Source organism: Lipotes vexillifer, unplaced genomic scaffold (assembly GCF_000442215.2).
Source record: "Lipotes vexillifer unplaced genomic scaffold, Lipotes_vexillifer_v1.1 scaffold793, whole genome shotgun sequence".
Classification (NCBI taxonomy): domain Eukaryota; kingdom Metazoa; phylum Chordata; class Mammalia; order Artiodactyla; family Lipotidae; genus Lipotes; species Lipotes vexillifer.
The window spans coordinates 1189145-1197904 of NW_006774859.1; the positions used below are offsets into that span (position 1 = coordinate 1189145).

An 8760-nucleotide genomic window follows, 5' to 3' on the forward strand; every position below is an offset into this window, starting at 1 on the left:
GCGGGCCTCTCACTGTTGTGGCCTCTCCCGTTGTGGAGCACAGGCTCCAGACGCGCAGGCTCAGCGGCCATGGCTCACGGGCCCAGCCGCTCCGCGGCATGTGGGATCTTCCTGGACCAGGGCATGAACCTGCGTCTCCTGCATCGACAGGTGGACTCTCAACCACTGCACCATCAGGGAAGCCCTTCAGTGCAGTTTTAACTTCTTTTCTCTTTTTAAGAAGGTAGGTGTCATTTCCTACTTCTAAGAGCTGTTTTATGAATCTCTGTTCTAGGCTTTTTACATTTTTCTATTGGATTATTTATCTTTTCTTATTTGTTATATATTAAGGGAAGTAGTTGATCATGTTATAAATTACAATATTTTTGCCAGTTTGTCATTTGTCTTTGTTTGCAGTTTTCTTACTCAGTATTTCTAAATATCATCAAAGGTATCCTTTTTTTTCTTTTATGACTTCTGAGTTCAGTGTCACATTTGGAAAGGTGTTCAATGCTTCAAACATAAAAAAATCCTTCTAAGTTTTGGTATTTATATGATTTAATTAATGCATTTGGAGTTTATATTGGCTTTACTTTTATTTTTTTCCCAATGGTTAACCAGTTGTCTCACTGTTAATCAAATAATCCATCCTCCCTATACTGATCTGAAATTTCACCTTTGTTTTAATTATATTACCATATAATTCTAATATTTATTTATTTAAATGTTATACTATTTGTAATATGTTTTAGTGAAAGTTATACTTTGTTTTGAACTAATTAATAAATCAATATATAATGTAGTTTTGTTGTTTAATGGCTTATAATCATTATTAATATTTCTTTATAATTTAAAATTATGCCTGCTGATTATTAATAACAGTTGATTCTTTTTACGTTAATTGGTTTTTTTAAAACTTTTAATTTTATATTGGAGTATAGCTGATTAACAATGTTGTGATAGTATCAGGTGCACAGCAAAGCGACTCAGCTATACATATACATGTATCCATTCTCCCTCGAGCTCCCCTCGCATCCAGGCTGCCACGTAACATTGAGCAGAGTTCCCTGTGCTCTACAGTAGGTCCTTGCTGGTTATCCATTTTAAATATAGCATTGTGTGCATGTCAATCCCATATGCCCTAACTATCCCTTCCTCCCATCCTTCCTCCCCTTGTAACCATAAGTTCGTTCTCTAAGTAATTACTGTTGGTTTTTGACCCACTTGTCATTTACTGTGATCACAGATGTTTGGTCTTATTTTTGTCAGCTTCTTTTGAGCTCTCTGTCTTTTCTCTTTCTAGATGAATAGAGATTTATTTTGGCATTATTTTTTCTTATCTTTAAATGTTCAGAAATCAGTTACTTTTCTTTCTTCCTCAAAATCAAGAATAACATCACATATGCTGACATTTCCTGATATAGGATGAACAATTTCCTTCTTACTTCCTATATAATCTTCTGTTCTTTCCCAGTTTTTTTATGAGTATCCATTGGCATTTTTACCTTGATAGTTATTAATTTTTTTACATCGTAGAGCCTCTCTTTTAAGAATGATTTTGGCATTTACGTTGTTTCACAACGACATTAACCACACATATTTATGTGTGTATATTTGATCTGGGGCCTGCTGTCCCTCTGACCTTGTTTCCTTCAACTCCCCGCCTCGCTCACCAGGCTGTAGCTATCTTGGTCTTTTTCTCTAACACTTAAAATTGTTCCGACTTCAGAGCCTTTGCATTTGCTGTTCCTGTTGCCAGGACGTTTCTTCTTCAGAACTTTGCATGGTGGCCGCTTGTCATCACTCACCAGAGCTGTCACTACTCAGAGGCCTTCCATGGTCCCCTCCACTAAAGCACCTCCCACCTCACCCAACCCAAGCCCAGGTGCTCATTCACTCTCTCCCTCCTTACTTCAGGTTACTTCCTGCACCAGTTATCACTCTCTAACAGGATTCTATTTGGTTATTGGCTTACCTACTTTTTGGTTTCCTATTTATTTTCCTTTCCCTCCCACTAGAACATAAGCTCCATGAAGGTAGACACCTGGTCTATCTTGCTCATCATTTTACCCTAGTGCTTAGAACTATAACTGGTATGTGTTAGACTGCTGATACTTGGCAAATAACTATTTGTTGAATGAATGAATGAATAAGTCCTTGCTTTTTAAAAAATTGTGAATAATATTTTATTTAGTCATTTTTGTTTATGACTGAAACTCTGGGAATTCAAAAATAACATCCTTACCCGTGAGCTTCTTATAGATGCCAGAAAATATTTCAACCTTGTGTTCCACATTGTTCTGCTGTGCTTTATCCAATTGAACCTTTATGAGTCAGCTGCCATCCTACTTCACGTGGATTCTCTTGGCCACAATCTCACTTGGGAAAACCAGGTCCTCCAGGATGGTGTCATGCATGGCTGTCAGAGTGCGGCTCCTGGGACGCTTTTGCTTATTTTCTGTATGGCTTTTTCAAGTTGGCTTAGGCAGAATTCTCCTCTGAGTGATAAAGACAACTTGCTTTCCACTGAACTTCTTCTCCAAATCACGCACTAGCCAGACCTGGATTTTCTGGAAAGATTTCAGTTGAGGAACAGGAACAAAGATTATGATAGCTTTCCGACCACCACCACCTTCAATTTTCTTGGTGGCCGTGATGTTCAGCTCCCACAGCTGGGCCTTGAGGTCCCAGTTCATCTCCAGCTCTAGAAGGGCCTGGGAGATGCCCGACTCAAACTCGTCAGGCTTCTTGTCATTGGGCTTCACGATCTCCGCGATAGCACTGCACATGGCCTGGACCTTGCCAATGAGGCCAACATTTGCTGCCGCCGCCGACACTAGTAGGCTTAGGAAGAGAAGCCCTTGATTTTTCTAAGGGTGCCTTCAAAACTCTGTGGAGTTGCTGGGCCTCCAATCAGTGTGCTCTGGGCCAGTCCTCCATCTGCCTTTCTGTATTAATCCTCAGCCTTGCTATCTGGAGAATGTTGGTCATTGCCTCCTTCTTTTTAAGGACAGGCAGGATTCCCAGGAGACCAATCTGTGGTGAAGGGGCAGCAAAAGCTGGGGGTAGAGGGTCCTTGGTCACAAGGGCCAGCACACTTGCAAATGGAGTGGACTCATTCATTTATTTTGAAAACAACTGATTTTGATGTAATGTCTTGTTAATAAGGAATGCTATATGGTTGCTTTAAGAAATAAACATGTTTTTTTCTCTTTTAAGACTTAAAAATATTGCATATACTATGAAATTAATTGTTTTCTGGTTGCTGAATTATTAAAACTGCCACATATTTAATCAGAGTAATGGGATTTCTGAAGGAAAAATGTTTGGAATAAAGGTTGGATTTGTGGATAACGCAGGGTGAAATGAGAGTCTGATAAAATTTAAGAGATGAGGGTTGGTGCTAAGGATATGAGCTAGCTGGGGGCTCTTGCTGACCACAGTGAAGACTTTAGCTGGTGTAGCCTTCAAAGCCAGATTCTAGGGTCTGTAGACAATCCTGCTTCTCGGCATCCCTTTAAAGCCTTCAATCTAGGCAGGGCAAAGCAGATAATCACACAAATACTCACTCCACACTCTTCTCCCCACTGCCACGTGGCTGAAGCCTTACCTCTCCTGATGTTGCTAACAGTAGACAGAGTCCTGCAGGTGGCAGTGAGGGAGGTGTGTGTATATATGTGTGTTTGGGGTGTACAGCAGGGGGACATGACAGGCAAGCTAATTTTTCCAGAAGGAAACTGGGTCATCTGTTAGCTCCAGAGTCCTCTTAGCATATTATTTCCTCAAGGCCATCCTATTACATCATCCCTCTCCCCATCCATCCATTCATCATCAACAAATTTTTGAGCCCCCTTTGTTCTAGACATGGGGATACAGTAGTGAATATGGTAAAGTCCCTGTTCTCAGGAAGCTTACATTTCAGTAAAGCAAAGGATGAAACAAACAAATAAATACATGATATCTCATTTGACAATAAAAACCTTGGAGAAAAATAAAGTAGGGTAAGAAAAAAGATAGTGAAAATGTTGATGGGCCTACTTTCTACGGGGTAGTCAGAAAAGTTCTCTCTGCTATTTACAATAGCCCGGAGATGGAAACAACCTAAGTGTCCATCGTCGGATGAATGGATAAAGAAGATGTGGCACATATATACAATGGAATATTACTCAGCCATAAAAAGAAATGAAATTGAGCTATTTGTAATGAGGTGGATAGACCTAGAGTCTGTCATACAGAGTGAAGTAAGTCAGAAAGAGAAGGACAAATACCGTATGCTAACACATATATATGGAATTTAAGAAAAAAAAAATGTTATGAAGAACCTAGGGGTAAAACAGGAATAAAGACAGAGACCTACTGGAGAACAGACTTGAGGATATGGGGAGGGGGAAGGGTGAGGTGTGTTAGGGCGAGAGAGAGACATGGACATATATATACTAACAAACGTAAGGTAGATAGCCAGTGGGAAGCAGCCGCATGGCACAGGGAAACCGGCTCGGTTCTTTGTGGCTGTCTGGAGGGGTGGGATAGGGAGGGTGGGAGGGAGGGAGACAAAGAGGGAAGAGATATGGGAACATATGTATATGTATAACTGATTCACTCTGTTATAAAGCAGAAACTAACACACCATTGTAAAGCAATTATACCCCAATAAAGATGTTAAAAAAATTAAAAAAAAAAAAAAAAGAAAAGTTCTCTCTGGGTATGTGACTTTTGCATTTGAAGAAAATAAGGAGAGACCTCACTTGTGGGTTTCTGGGGAACCTTATTTCATGATCCATAAATGAGCATGATGCATGGTTTGGAAAATTCTGGTAGGGCTTTGTTGACTTGGTAAGGTCTGGATTATATTGCAAATAAAACGGGGAAACACTAGAGAATTTTAAGCAGAGAAATAACATGATCTGACTTATACGGAAAAGGAATCACTTGTGCTGTTGTACGGATAATAAATAGATTTCGTTTGTGTGTGGCGGGTGGAGGTGATGGGGGAATGTGGAAGCTGGGAGACCTGTCCATTTAGTCCTTGCTGTAAATTTATTTCCTTATCACCATTAGTATTCACCAAACTTTCTTTATCAGACATGTTATAAAAATAGGCAAACCACAGCCAGCTTTTAACCAGAAGTTTCATAGTTCACGTCTTCAAATGAAATAACACATAACAGAATTTGTGCTTAGTAAACTTTAATTTTCTATATCTTTCAACCTTAATCTTAATCTTCACCTTGGCTGAATAAGGTTTACCTGGGACAGAGTTTAGTTTCTCCATAAATCTCATTTGGTTGCTCCATCTTGGTGGCCTCGGGCTGTGCTCCTGTGATCCTACTTATCTTCCGGGATCTCCACCTGCACAGCTGTCCTCTGATGCAGCCTGCACCTCCAGGGCTTCCTGTCCTTGGCACAAGGCTCAAGGCACATGATAGCTTTGTTGTGACTGCTGATTGCAGAGAAGGCCATAATTGTGTACATCTTGCCCTTTAACACATGTAACTAATGAATGAGAAAGTGTTTTTTTAAGGAGAAATTTCCTTTGCAAAGAACAGATAGGGAAGAGTTAACATGAGTCTCTTTTATCCCAGAATGTGCTTGATATTTCCTGTTTCTCATGATTGGCTTTCCCTCTTTCCTCACTGTGCTTTTTGTCCTAGGAGGCTGACTTTTATGAACTATATGAAAGGCTCCCTCCCCATCTGGTTTCAGCTTGGGTCTGGCTAACAGGAGGCACCAGTGGAGCTACGGTAATGAGAGGAGAATGGGTTTGGGGTATTTATCCCTCCAGCTTCCTTTTTGCTGGGTTGCCATTTATTGGTTTTGTTCCTCTCCTATAGGTCACAACTCCAAGGGCAACCCTATGTGACTACAGCCTCTCCCTTGGTGTTCTGGTAACCCTCTCTTGCCCTTCAGTCCAAGGGGTGGCAATAAATCCTAATTCTTCCTGGCACTAGGTTACTGCACCAGCCTTTGTGAGTTTCTTCGAATACTACCTACTCCTTTGTAAATAAATGCTTTATTAAACTCTCTTCAATTATCCTGTTTCCTGTTAGTCCCATGACAAGATACATAGAGGCTTCTCCAGGAGGAGCTGAGGAAGAAAGTATGAAACTTTTGTTCAGAAAATACTGAAAGCTATTCAGATATGAGACAATTTTATCTTAATCAATGTGGTAGAAATGGGGACTATCAAATGAACTCGTAAGTTTAGCCTGTGGTCATCAACACATGAATACTTATGGCCTATATGTAACCCATTCAAAATTGGCAGAATTATCTTGAGGAGAGAGTGTTTTATTTTAAGCATTAAACAGCTACATGTATACTTTCAGGACCCACAAAGACTAGGCAGAAAGACAATTTCTTTATACAGATCTTACTCAACTTATAAAGGGACCATGTCCTGATAAACCCATTGTAAGGTGAAAATATTGTAAGTTGAAAGTGCATTTAATACATCTCACCTACTGTACATCTTAGTTTAGCCCAGCCTACTTTAAACATGCTCAGAATACTTATATTACCCAATAGTTGGGCAAAATCATCTAACACAAATCCTTTTATAATGAAGTGTTGAATAACTCATGTAATTTATTGAATACTGTACTGAAACTGAAAAACGGAATGGTTGTCTGGGTACAGAATGGTTGTGAGTTGTCACCCTGGTGATCACATGGCTGCCTGGGAGCTGTGGCTCGCTGCCACAGCCCAGCATCACAAGAGAGGAGTGTACTGCATGTCACCAGCCTGGGAAAAGATCAAAATTCAAAATGCGAACTATAGTTTGTACTGAATGCATATTACTTTCACACCATCGTAAAGTTGAAAAATTTTAATGTGAACTATCATAAGCTGGAGACCCTCTGTAAAATTATTTTCAACTGTGAAAGGAAGTCGTTGGATATGACTGAATTAGAGATAGCTAGACACAGTGAATACTGTGGTTTAGTGTGAATCATAAATAGTCAATGAGAAAGATTATTGGTTAGAGGAAGTGTGGCATAGTATTTAGAGCACAGATTCTAGAGCTAGACTCTTCGGGTTCAAATCCTGCCTCTGCTATTTACTAGTTAGGAGCCTTTGGGCAACTTACTTGTTATCTCTGTGTCTCAGTGTTCCATCTTAACATAGGAAAAATAGGAGTACCTAACTCATAGTATTGCAATGAGGAATAAAAGAGTTAATTCACGTAAAGCGCTTAAGATAGTGCCTGGTGATACATGTTTAATATCTCTACTTATTGTATTATACTGAAAGTAGTTACTGGGACAGGGACAGATTATTGTTACTTACAGAAATTACCTTATTTGTTCTTTCCCCCCAAAATTTTCCCTGTTCAGGGATGATGCAAAAAGAGGCAGTGGACAGGCCTACACATAGTAGGGGAGTGGTTGTCGTTCTGTAGGAAAGGAACCCACAAAATATGAATCTGGAGCTTATATAGGAGATGAATTGCTGTCCCCTCATCTTTCAAGGAAACAAGAGTTACCTTTGATCCCTACAATAAACAAATCCTCCTTGGAAAAAGAAGGGGAAGAGCCCTGGGTTTTTACCCTTTAAGATGTAAATGAATATCTCCTGGGAAAGATAAAACAAGTGTTTCTAGCTTTATGAATCCTGGAATATATCTATGGCTTTGGGTCTCATCTGCCCCTAGAAGTGTAAACACACATGTGGGGAGTTAAATCTTCAATAATCTTTTAGATTTCAAAGTTACTATGTCGAATATAAGTGGTGAGAATGGGCATCCTTTTCTTGTTCCTGAATTTAGAGGAAAGACTTTCACCGTTGAGTATGATGTTAGCTGTGGGTTTGTCATACATGGTCTTTATTATGTTGAGATATGTTTCCTTGATAACAACATTGATGACAGTTTTTGTCATGAATATATGTTGAATTTTGTCACATGTTTTTTCTGCATCTATTGAGATGATCATGTGATTTTTATCCTTCCTTTTTTTAATGTGTATCACATTGATTGATTTGCAAATGTTGAACCATCCTTGTGACTCTGGAATAAATCCATGGTGTATGATCCTTTTTATATATTGTTGGATTTGGTTTGCTAATATTTTCTTGAGGATTTTTGCATCTATATTCATCAAGATATTGGCTTGTAACTTTCTTTTTTGTAGTGTTTTTGTCTGGATTTTGTATCAGGGTAATGGTGGCCTTGTAGGATGAATTTGGGAGTATTCTATCTTCTTCAATTTTTTGAAATAGTTTCAGAAGAATAGGTGTTTTAGTTCCTCTAACACCTATATTTTGTAGAATTCCTCTGTGAAGCCATTTGATCCTGGACTCTTTTTTGCTGGGAGATTTTTTAATTACAAATTCAATTTCACTATTAGTTTTTGGTCTCTTCAGACTGTTTATTTCTTCCTGATTCAAGTTTGACAGGTTGTATGTTTCTAGAAATGTGTCCATTTCTGGTAGGCTTTTCAATTTGTTGGCATATAACTGTTTGTAGTATTCTCTTATGATTTTTTTGAATCTCTATGGTACCAGTTGTTAATTCTCCTCTTTCATTTCTTACTTTGCTTATTTGGGTCCTCTCTTTTCTTCTTGGTAATCCTGGATAAAAGTTTATCAATTTTGTTTATCTTTAAAAAAAACTCAGCTCTTGTTTTTTTAAAATATATTTTCTATTGTTTTATGATCTTTATTTCCTCTCTGATCTTTATTCTTCATTTCTTTCCTTCTGCTGACTTTGGGTTTTCTTGTTCTTCTTTTTCTAATTCATTTAGCTGTTAGGTTAGATTGTTTATTTGGGAATTTTCTTGTTTC

At 38.7% G+C, this 8760-nt stretch overlaps 1 pseudogene; it reads right to left on the reverse strand.

The window, feature by feature from the left end:
- Positions 1 to 2183: 2183 nt before the first annotated feature.
- LOC103079177 (40S ribosomal protein S7 pseudogene) lies at positions 2184 to 2768 on the reverse strand (annotated as a pseudogene).
- Between the last annotated feature and the right edge of the window lie 5992 nt (positions 2769 to 8760).